This window comes from Danio rerio, chromosome 4 (assembly GCF_049306965.1).
Source record: "Danio rerio strain Tuebingen ecotype United States chromosome 4, GRCz12tu, whole genome shotgun sequence".
In the NCBI taxonomy this organism is placed as follows: domain Eukaryota; kingdom Metazoa; phylum Chordata; class Actinopteri; order Cypriniformes; family Danionidae; genus Danio; species Danio rerio.
Window position 1 is genome coordinate 17,796,210 of NC_133179.1, and position 11,654 is coordinate 17,807,863.

At 35.9% G+C, this 11,654-nt stretch overlaps 1 protein-coding gene across 31 annotated transcripts in view; it reads right to left on the reverse strand.

Moving 5' to 3' along the window:
* sox5 (SRY-box transcription factor 5) overlaps positions 1 to 8,350 on the reverse strand; it is a 234,835-nt gene extending 226,485 nt beyond the window's left edge. For 19 of the 31 annotated variants that reach the window (XM_073946570.1, XM_073946562.1, XM_073946553.1 and 16 more), the window contains exons 1-2: positions 8,255 to 8,350; positions 8,009 to 8,138 (exon numbers count right to left, since the gene is read on the reverse strand). The gene's annotated coding sequence lies outside the window, so the exon portion shown is untranslated. Of the gene's footprint in view, positions 1 to 8,008 lie in introns of all 31 variants that reach the window. The other 12 variants (XM_073946565.1, XM_073946548.1, XM_073946568.1 and 9 more) reach the window with 3 other exon arrangements.
* Positions 8,351 to 11,654: the final 3,304 nt, after the last annotated feature.

Genomic DNA, 11,654 nt, shown 5'->3' on the forward strand with positions numbered 1-11,654 from the left:
ATAAAAGCGTGCCTTCTCATTTATCCTTGATTGATCAAAGTGTCAAGGCAACCCAGCCCTCACCCACATCCACTTTCAACAGCGGACCTTTCAAGTGTTTCTGCGTGACGGAGGGGCGCTGTCACCCAACACTGTCCATCACAAACATTTTAAGAGAGGCTAGCTTTCATCCTTCACTGCAAACAGATTTGCATAAAGTTTGGAGTTTGATTCCAGTATCAAAAGTCAAACAGTCTCACATAGCCTGTGCAGGGTCTAATCACATTCTGTAGCTTAAAAGCATGAGGACCAGTCCACCATCAATTTAGACAGAATAAGAATATCAAACCAGCAAACAATGCAACAACCAAACATTTGTTTCGTGCAACAATCAGGGCAAGTTTTATCAGAAACAGATTATTTTCTTTTTAGCTTAGTCCCTTTATTAATCTGGGGTCGCCACAGCGGAATTAACCGCCAACTTATCCAGAATATGTTTTACACAGCAGATGCCCATCACTGGGAAACGCCCATACACACTCAATCACACGCATACACTTCAGACAATTTTAGCTTAACCAATTCACCTATACCACATGTCTTTGGACTGTGGCTTTTTTGCTGTGAGGCGATCGTGCGCCACCGGGTCACCCAGAATGAATTATTGTTAATATAATTTTAAATACAGCTTTATTTAAAAGGAAAATTCACCAATCGGGATAGTTCACTAAATGATTTAAATTTTTGGTTAATTTAACCACACTTAGGCTAAGATAGGTGACTTTTTTCATTATCAGTTTGATGATTTTTTTTAAAGCTGAAACATATATATATATATTTTTTTTTTAATTTTAAAATAAAATTTTTAATTTTTAAAAAAACATTTTAAGGTAAAATTATTAGGCCCTTTAAGCAATATATTTTTCTATTGTCTACAGAACAAACCATCGTTATACAATAACTTCCCTAATTACCCTAACGTGACTAGTTAACCTAATTAACCTAGAAAAATATCTAGTAAAATATTATTTACTGTCATCATGGCAGAGATAAAATAAATCAGTTACTAGAAATTAGTTATTAAAACACTATCACGCTTAGAATTGTGATAAAATCTACTCTCCGTTAAACAGAAAATGGTTGATCTGTGCAAGAAATTTAAAAGGATTTTTCACCCAAAACTGAAAATTCTGCAATTTACTCACCCTTCACTTGTTCCAAACCTGTTTAATTTAATTTCTTCTGTAGAACACAAAGTAACAACCGACTTCTATAAATATACATGTTTTTCCTTCTGTGGAATTCAGTGGTAACAAGTTTTCAACTATTTTCAAAATATCTTCTTTAGTAATCACTGGAATAAAGAGAGGAACTTACAAATGATTAAAACCACTTAAGGTTGAGTAAACTAAAGGGTGAATTTTTTGTGTGTGTGTGAATTATCACTTTAACATCATATAAAACACTATAATCTTTAACCTACAGACTCTGCAAGTAGTCCTACGTGTGTTCATGACAGTCTGGAGTGTATATTAAACATTGGGAATCTGTGAGAAGACTGAGATCACACACACAAATAGTCTTCCTTTTATATATAGTTTGCAGCACAAGAAAAAAAAATTGATATGTATTTTATGAATCATCAGATGTCACAGCTTCAGCAATAAAAATGAACAATTTAATGTTCTACTATAGAAAAAAAAAGTGTCCTTCAAAGAATGAAGATGATCAAGTTAACAAAAAGCGCAAACTATCCCTTTAACCCACATTCTCATACCACTCAAATTGTCCCTACTTTAACTGTATCCTACCTCAATAGCAGCAAAAATCTTGCTATTCAATGCAACTTTAACATTATTTATTTTTTCCAAACAGTTTTAGTATATTTAAGTAGTTAAAGACACCTATATAGAGTGGGGTCTGAAAAATTACGCACAATTATTTCATAGACATAACACATCACAGTAGCAGAGAAAACAGGTGTCATTCATTAATAACTGATAATTGTTTTAAAGTGTATTTACAGTATGTGGGCAGGAAAAAACATCTTCACACTTTTTTTTAGCATTAAAAACATGCACTAAAAACGCACATCAATTCTGTGACTAAAAATTAGTGAGACTTATTGTAAGGTCACTTACCTATTCAGGTTTCTATAAATATATATATACAAGCAAAAAAATGTAGTTTAACACATTCTACGTTTCTAAGGTGACCAGGAGTCTATTAATCTATTATTACTTTTTAACAACTTGAAAGTGTTCTCCAGTGAAAGAAACAAAACGTTAATTTTGTTTCAGAAGAAAAAGTGGTCAAGTGACACAGCGTGACCCACACAAGATGTTTTAATGAATTAATGTGTATTTATTTAATATTATATTAAACTCAACAAAAGTTACTTTTATTTTTAAATCATAAACATATTTCACAAAATGACTGTATTTTGGATCAAGTACTGCAGCCTTGGTAAGCATAAGAACTATTGAAAAACACAACACATTGTGGCCCACGGCATATTCAAAATTAAGAAAGAAAAATCCGAGTTCAACTTACAGATGAATCATGATTTCTGCATTAAAAAGTCTGTGCAAGGTTAATACGCAAATCCGTCCGCACACAAGGTTAATGAAACAGACCCAAACTCTTCATTCATTCCCTGAACATATTCCACAGACTTTTCCAGTTTTCTGGATATTTGCATGTCCCAGAATAGCTCATTTATTCAGAAGGGCTGAGAGAGGGCAGGGGAGGGGGGCGGGTGGGGGCAAGCCGCTGACCTGCCACAGAACTGGAACTGCCAGGAATGATCCTCAGATCCCATCCAACTAAACTCAAACACTGGACCCCACTAGTAGAAAGAGTTCAGTAAGCTCTAAGAACCAATAAGCACAAGGCACAGATGCACAAGCATCCAATCGGAGCCCTGGATGTGTCCCGAACTGGGGCAGGGAGCACAAGCATCACGGGTCACACACAGCTGTGCGGACGTCCGGCCCAAAGCCACCAGAGCGACGGCCCGAACACATGGCCAGAGTTTCACCGCTGGGCTGCCTGCACAATCCGAGCCCAGAAACTCAGTTACTTTGTTCTCACTACATCTCCCCCCCCACACCCCTCCTGATAATGACGACCTGTCCCAGATTCTGTGGGTATGAGAAGAATCGCATCAGTTGTATGTCAAAACACAATCACAATACGCTTGGCAGGCGACTCGCAAGAATAGAGCAGTGGGGAGAGATTTCTCTCAATTTGCCAACAATTGAATATTTTATGGTTTCGTAAAGAAACTTAGTGTCTTTCATCCATTCTAATCCTGACCTCAAAATTGGGGTATTTCGGTTCCCAATCTATTTCTGCCATTCTGTAAGCCAGCTTCTGCATGGTTAAGTAGAGACAATGTTAAGACAAGCCTTTTAAGCCCATTAGCCTTATAATTCATATGTCTTGGCAAATGCTATTCAGTGTAGTCCAAGATCTGCTAGCACTATCTTCCTGCTGGCTTTTTGGAGAGAGGGGAAGAGAGAGAGAGAGAGAAAGAGGGAGAGAGGGAGAGAGAGAGAGAGAGAGAGAGAGAGAGTATAAGTAAGGGAGGTGGGAGGAAGTGCAAGCTTTTCACTCGCGATGAAGAGAGGGAGATAGAAATGGAAAAGTATGCTCTAGCAGGCTGCCACATGTTGAAGAATTTGTTTACCGTTTCCTGTCCTGTGATCAACACACAGTTCAAACGGGCAACAGAGGAGATGTGGTGGGCGAAAAGGATTCAGATCTGTTCTTCTGTTCCTGAGGGTCAACCCACCTTACAGGGACAGTTAACCCAAAAAACCAACTGTGTCATCTTTTACTCACCCTCATGTTGTTCCAAACTCTTTTGAATTTTTTTCTCATGCAGAACAAAAAAAGGAGAATTTTTTTTCGGGGAATAATTACTAAAATACATGTATAACACTTTTACAACATATATTTAACAATGCAAAATTAGGGGGGAAACGCAATCTCTACAGAAGCGTTTTTAATGCTGTGTAATGGGGGAAAAAAAATTAAAAAGAAGACTTGACTACAATAGTTAGGCACACAATACAAAGAAAAAGATGAATGCAAAAAAGTCAGATTAGGTCCTGTTTATACCTGATATTAAACTGTATTTTCATCAAATCCCATAACAAATGTAGGAATACAGATGTAAACAGGATCGACAGCATTTGAACTTGCCCACTTTTAACTTCTTCCACAGGTGGTCAAAAACTCATTTGATTGGATTGTTAAACACTCATGTGTTCAAACAGCCAGAAAAGACTACCTACGGTTCACCAACTGACCTAGCATGATCTATACGAGATGTGTTGTGAACAAAACGCACCAAAACAAGGTATTCCTATATCTCGGTGTTTTACATAAAGCACACAATGATCGGAATCAAATTCACTTCCTTTTCATTCACTTGTTTTCCTGCTCGCTCATAAGCCACATTTGGGTTCAAACATTATAAGTCAAATAGTGCCAGTCAGTTGCAAAGTTGTCAGCGACAGTAGTAGAGCATGACAAAATAAGAAAGAAAGCTCTTGATGTCACAAGAAAGCCGTTATAAATCAGGTAGAAACTGTAATTCCTCTCTGTTAACCACTTGTGTTCAGATGACTGAAAACACACGTAACAGGTGGAAACAGGGCCAGAATATGGACACAGAATATGCAACAAGTTGTTTTCGAATGTGTAGAATTTGCCTCAATTGCATGTTCCAACCAAGTAAAAAAAAAAACTTGACAAAAAAATATGCATGAGGTGAAAAACATCCTGTGAGCAGTGTTAGGGGTAACGCATTACAAGTAACATGAGTTACATAATAATATTACTTTTCTACAAGTAAAGTAACGCATCACTTAAAAATTTGTTATAATATTTGAGTAAATTTAACAAAAATACAAAACAACTTAATTTTTTTGTTTAATTAGTTAGCTTTTAAAAAGTAAATTGATTAATTATAATTAAGATGAGAGAATGCTTTCATTATTTTGAACACAAGAAAAAAAGGAATTGTACTTGAAAATGGTTTGTATGTCACTAATAAGACAAAAAGCAGCATTTCAAATTTCATTAATCTGTATATACACACGACATGTAGGAACTTCTCAAAAGACAACAGTATCCTACATTATTCATTTTCATTGTGTTTTTTAAGGTAAATAATGGTGTAGGTTATACAGCGTGTTGTTCATGGCAGAGCAATTTTAAAAAAACCTGCAAGTTTAGTAAGTAATCACCAGCCTCAGCCTGGTAAAAAAAAGTAACGCAAAAGTAACGCATTACGTACTATAAAAAGCAACTAAGTAACGCAAGTTACTTTTTAGGAGAGTAACTCAATATTGTAATGCATTACTTTGCAAAGTAACTTTACCTAACACTGCCTGTGAGTATATAAAGTGAGTGATGCAATGTTTCACATCTGATGTGAACCAAGCTTAAGTTCCCATTCATTATGATCACACTGAAAAGAGCAGTTGACATTCTTTAAAACTTCTATTTCAAGAGTTGACACTTAGCTATTGCTTGATACAATTTGCGAATTTGGCATGCTGTCCTAGGAGAGAAACCTGAGCTCGAAGAGACTTGAGCCCAGGGCTCCTGCCTGGTCATTTACTGTAGGATGACAGTGGGTCTAAGATCAGATAGGTCTCGAGAGCTCCCCCTGGTTAAGAAGGAAAAGAGGATATGGGGTGTATGGGGGGATTCTTCAAAATGAAGATAAGGACGGTAGGATGAATGTATTTATTTATTGGAGGCTAGAATACATCTGATTGGTCTAGCAATGACATCTGATTGGTCTAGAAATGATATCTGATTGGTCTAGCAATGATTACTAATGCGAGACCAGCTGCGAGAGCAGCTGTGATCATTTTATAATAATTTTATAAATTTATAATACATTATAATCTGCTTTTCAACAAATCAAAATAAAAATTGCCCTAGATAGTGCTCAAAAACTTTTTCCAGTCTTCCTGCATTTAATTAATTACATTTTAAAAACTTTTTTTGTTTTTTTTGGCGGTTGACAGAATCATTTCAGATGCGGACTATGGGATAAAGACTATACCTGGCCTATAATATCTGTCTGACAGGAGTAAATTAGTAAGTTAGTGTGAGAGAGAGAGAGAGAGAGAGAGAGAGAGAGCACATGCACAGTGATTTTTCTCTCCCTCCCTGCAATCGGAAACCAATCCCTGATTCTGCGTTGAGATATGGAGAAACTCTGCAACTAACATGGCCTAAAATAACTCTTACAGCATGATATTTTCGGCAGGTCTTTTTTTTATTGGGAGTTTCTGTTGGAATTCTGATATTAAACAGCTACATTCAAGATCAAATGTCTGGTTATGTACTTATCAGAGAAGAATTTATTCAAAGTCACAATGGAAGAATAAAGTCAATGGATTTTAAATGGAGAAACACTCAAAAAGAGGGGCTCTTGTAAGTGCCTGAGAAAAGGGAAAAATGAAAAAATCTTATTATGCAAATTATGACAGAATGATGAGGCAAGGCTTTGTGGGTAATAGCCAAAACTCACTTTATGCAAAGTGTTAATAAAACATTGGCCAAAAAAGGAAGAGCCCCAGTGAATTTAACAAGACACCACTAAAAAAAAGAGAGCGATAGTAAAATCATTCTGACAAAACAACAGAAAACATTGTGAATTACAACCAGAATTCATATTAACTTTTTTCTTTTTTTGCCCACAGAACCCTCATCTTCCTATTACATTACAATTAATTCCTATAATAAATTATAGAAATCACACCAGTTGATTACCTGACTACTTTATCACAGCGTTTATGAATTTGTGAACACTGAAATCAATCACCAGCATATTAGAGCCAACACGGTAATATATGACTTACTTCAGCAAATTACTTCTCTCCTCTCCACACAAGTCAGCGTTAATTTTTCATAAGATTTATGTGTGAACTCAACAGCTGGATTTTATGATGGAGTTCACCGCGATCATATATACAGCGGCAAGATCCATTAAAAGGTTTAAATTCTGTATGTTTTCAGTGCAAGTAGTATTTGTGAGTACAAAAAATGCACACACTGTACAACTATTTAATTAACTATTTAACTTTTAAGACTTAACTCAAAGTCTCTTTGGATGAATCAAGGCGGTGGATCAACTTCATGAAGTTTCGTTTTAAAAGTAAAACAACATTCATCAGAGCCTCTTATGTTCACTTTAGAAGATTGTTTCCACAAATTATGATTAAGTGCACTTCAGCTCAGATACGCGTGTGCTATGATAACATACACTGATTAACAGGAGAACTTCAAAAGATGTTTTAAAATATGTGAAAGCTCTCTGTAAATATATTTAAGTAATGTCTTGTTGCACTAATTACACATTGTAAAAATTATACTTTTTTCTTTATATTAGGAAAGAACAAAAGTTATTATTATTATTATTATTACTATTATTATTATCATTATCATTATTATTATTACTATTATTATTATTCTGTCTTATCACTATATTTTAGAATTTTATATATTATATTTTTATTTTGAATATTCAATTATTTCATAGTGTTTAATTTATTAAGTGGATTTCACAGTACATTTAACACTTCAAATGTGCATAAAAATGTGACTTAGTAGAAAACATAGCAAAGAGCCTTTTGGCATATGCAAAAGCATCTAAATGAAAAATAATCAATAACTGTGTAACTAGCTGATGAGGATAGTGAAACTGAGACAGCCTTTGGATTGAGATCTGCTGCTGTTTGGGGCAGGAATGATCGAGCTGCTGATGATTGGAGGGTTAACGCGCTTTAATCCCAGATGGATTACTCTGACTAAGGAATGGGGGAAAGATCGCAATAGCTGACTGAGAGAGAGGGGGAGAGATCGCGGAGCCCCTGCCCGTTAACGGTGCTCAACAACAGGCAGTCACGCGAGCAGCAGCTCCGCGCGCGCCAGTCTACCGACCACGACAAAACACGCACACATCACAAGTTAAAGTTCAATGCGGTCTGGAATCACTCACCTAGTGTCGCGTACGTCTCCGTCCACGTGTCTCGAAGGAAAACGACCCTCCGGGTTAGGTGAACAGGGTCGGGATGTCTTATCTGTGTTGATTTGCGCTGGTCTCTCAAGGACGAGGTGAAATCCCAGGGCTGGTCACACACAAACAACAACGCCAAAGCAAAATTACAAAAGGCAAAGACTTGGGGGAGGAGAAGTCAATTTGTTTCGTGTTCTAAACAACAGGCTCTGAGCCAAGAGTGGTTACCTTAGCGCCAGTGCTCGGTTGAGCAAAGCAAATGTGACAAAACTGGACCATTTAAATCCAGCACACTGGGCTTGGCTAAAGCGCTACATGCAGTTCAAAGCAGTTTGGTGTGCGCGCGCTCTTACCTGAGGGCGCATCGAAAGCTATAAAGGCGACAGCACACGACATTTGCACTTATCAAAACATAATAAGTAGAACCCAGATTAAGTATGCGAGGACTGGATTTGGGACGTCTAATTTTGAGTGAGCGCAGTTTTGACACACTTTGTTATTTACAGTTGTCCTTGAACGCTTCTTTACTGCGGTCTAATAAGTGCGAGCCCTTCCAGGTGCCTTATATTAAAGCATAGCCTATTTACAGAACGAGGGATTTTTGAATGTCAATAATCGTTCTATCATCTTCCCTGGCGAGCTACCGGCATGTTAATGCGTGAACTTCTTTAATCTTGGTTAAATTACTGTCATGAGGTGTAATGTTTATACCTGTGTGCCGGAGGCGCAAGGATGCGCACAGGTGTTAGTCGCGCGCCCGTCATGAGCTCATGCAGTAGCAGTTTCCCACACGCGCCGTTTGTTTTAATTCACCTGTCAAGTCACGCGCATCTATATTACACAACACGCCTTTGTAGTCAAAATGTTTTGGGTTGTGCTTAAAATGAGTGTATACAAACAGATATTAGAGTGTTAATATTTATACTTAGACAATGTATTTACCAGCAGGCTAAAGCCTTCATTATAATACATGTTCGGTTCATTTGGAAGCAAAAGATAACTCAGATAACGACCAGGCATTTGCTTACAAATCTGCACGTTTAATTCCTAAAATGAAATTTGCTACCGATTTGATTTCATCTGTCCACACAAACATCCGTGGATTATTCAATAAGGTCAGCATTTAATGCAATTTATTATTTGAGTGAAACATTACATTTCATGGATCTTTTGCTCAGGTTTATTCAGTGATTAAAATGATAAATTGTCCTGTTGTCATATTTTTGAAGTTAAAATAGACGTCTGATGTATTATGAGATAGATTTTTCCTACCCAGAATTGTTTCTTTTCGACAATTTGTCAATTTTTTTCGCAATTATAAGTCTGTTTTAAAGTCAGTTGTCACGTTTTGGCAAAAGTTTGAAGCGCGCCTCACGTACGCGCGCACGCGCGTTTCAGGTTTCTCTGCGCGCGCCAGGGAACGTGTGCAGTCCTAAGCAGCTAATGTGAACCTGATTTTCTCTTACAGAATAATAAATACTTTAGATAAGAATATATTAGACAACTGGGACAGAACTATGTTACATTATTTTATTTATGATACGGACGTCACTTAAAATCACGTAAAACACCTTAAAGTGAAAATTAAACAAACAGTTTTGTTTTCAAATAAACTTTAACCGTAACACATAATAAGGAAATAGTGGATAAACTTTTAGGCTAGCTATTTACTTGCATGTATCAGGCCATTATTGTCATTCAAATAGAACAATAACCTCCTGACTTTTGTCATGAAAACAAACGAAGTAGCCTATGGTTGCAGGTATTGAAATAATGTTATTATTGTCCCATGTTGTTAGATGATGAGGAGATCAAAGTTTCAAAAGAAAGAAAGCACAACTGAGGTATTTTGATGTTATGGGCTTCACAAAACAAAAATAAGGAAGCTTCAAGAGTAATTAGTTAAGGACAATTATTCAGGGTGAAATGAAACAGGTACAGCTCACAGTTCACTGGGTTAAATCACAGTAGAATATTAAAAACCTCATGCTTAATCTTTTGATGAAAGAAAAATTCTCCCCCCAAAAATTATAGCATTTGAATTTTCTCTTGCACCATTAATAAGCCATATCTAATCTGTTGCATATTATGTTTTATGAACATGCACGTGTATTTATAACAACATGTAAAGCATGTAGGTACAGCATGTAAATCACATTGAGCGGCTTGAGAGGATATTTTTACACACTCCATATCAGTCATAGCTGACCTCTAGCGGTGCATGAGTATCATTGCAGGCAGGTACTGAATTATAGAGCCAAACTGCAGGACTCTTGTGTCTCTTTATCATGTACAGCTCATCGCCACGTCGGAAACACAGATCCGTTAGTTCTATTCCAAGCAACAGAATGAAGGAAACAGTTACGCAAAAGTACGAAAAGTTATGCATCCTGCGTCCTGTTCAAAATGAACCATATCAGTGCTTTCCATCCGAGAAACTGCCCAGAACTAATCCTTCAATTTCTTGGTCACTGACATCCTCGATTAACTGGTCAGATTCATTTTACTCTCTCTCATGTGACATGCCTTAACAAACCAGGAGCTAATGTTGTACTGCAAAACCATCTGTTGTTTAAAAAAATGACATTTCAAAAGTTGTCAAAAATCATATGGTTTATCTTTAAAGTGTTTATCGTAAGATAGGAGCATTAACTTACAATAAAAAAACAATTACAAAACTGGGGAAAACCCTTTTAAAAGGTTCTAATTAGCTCCTATTGGATACTTATACTGTATGGTACAAATAGTGTATCCTTTTGTAACGCCCCATTCACAGCTTTTATGCCAATTTTCTGAGATTGAGGCATGAATATGAATGCTAACTATTAATAAGTGATAAGGATAAGCCTGATGCAAAAATAAATGTCAAAATGAATAATAAAATTAATTTTAAAATCTTTGAACTAACAAAAAAAAAGAAGATAAATAAAATTCTGCCATGCCCGTGGTGAAATATAGCATCATTTAATAATTTACTATTTATGATATCATATTATAACAAAGTAATACAGTGTGTATAAATTGTTTTACAGTAAAATATTATTGAAAATAAGAAAATTATAAAATGCTTTATAAATAATTATTAATATAATAAATATTATTAATTATAAGTATTAACAGTTTTGCAATAGCTCAGATACAATAATATTCAAACAAAGGAATTTATTTACAGTATTCATTTTGCAGGTGTTTTACCTCTATTGAGAAATTTGCACTGCATTGTGTTGCTTCAATAGAAATGTCAGTAAAATAAATTGATCAAGTCCTGTTAGAAAATACTCTGTATAGACAGATTGTAGATATTACATAGACACATTAACAATATATACTTTAAATATCCTTTGATGCTTGTAACATTGTTACTGATTTTTTAAAGTCTACAGCTTCAAATTTTACTATACGAAATATAAAATTCCTTCAATAGGTGATCAAGCCTCAAAAGATAGTCCATCTATCCCTACATGTAACTGACATTAATGTCCAGTATATAGCCGCTCACTATTATTAAAACCAAACAATCATCCCAACACAAAGGCGGCCAGATCAAGTTCTCCAAGCTAGCGAATCCAGAAAAAGAACCGTTTTAGTTTCACAGTTATAAATGCCCTGCAATGTTCATTTTGGGAGT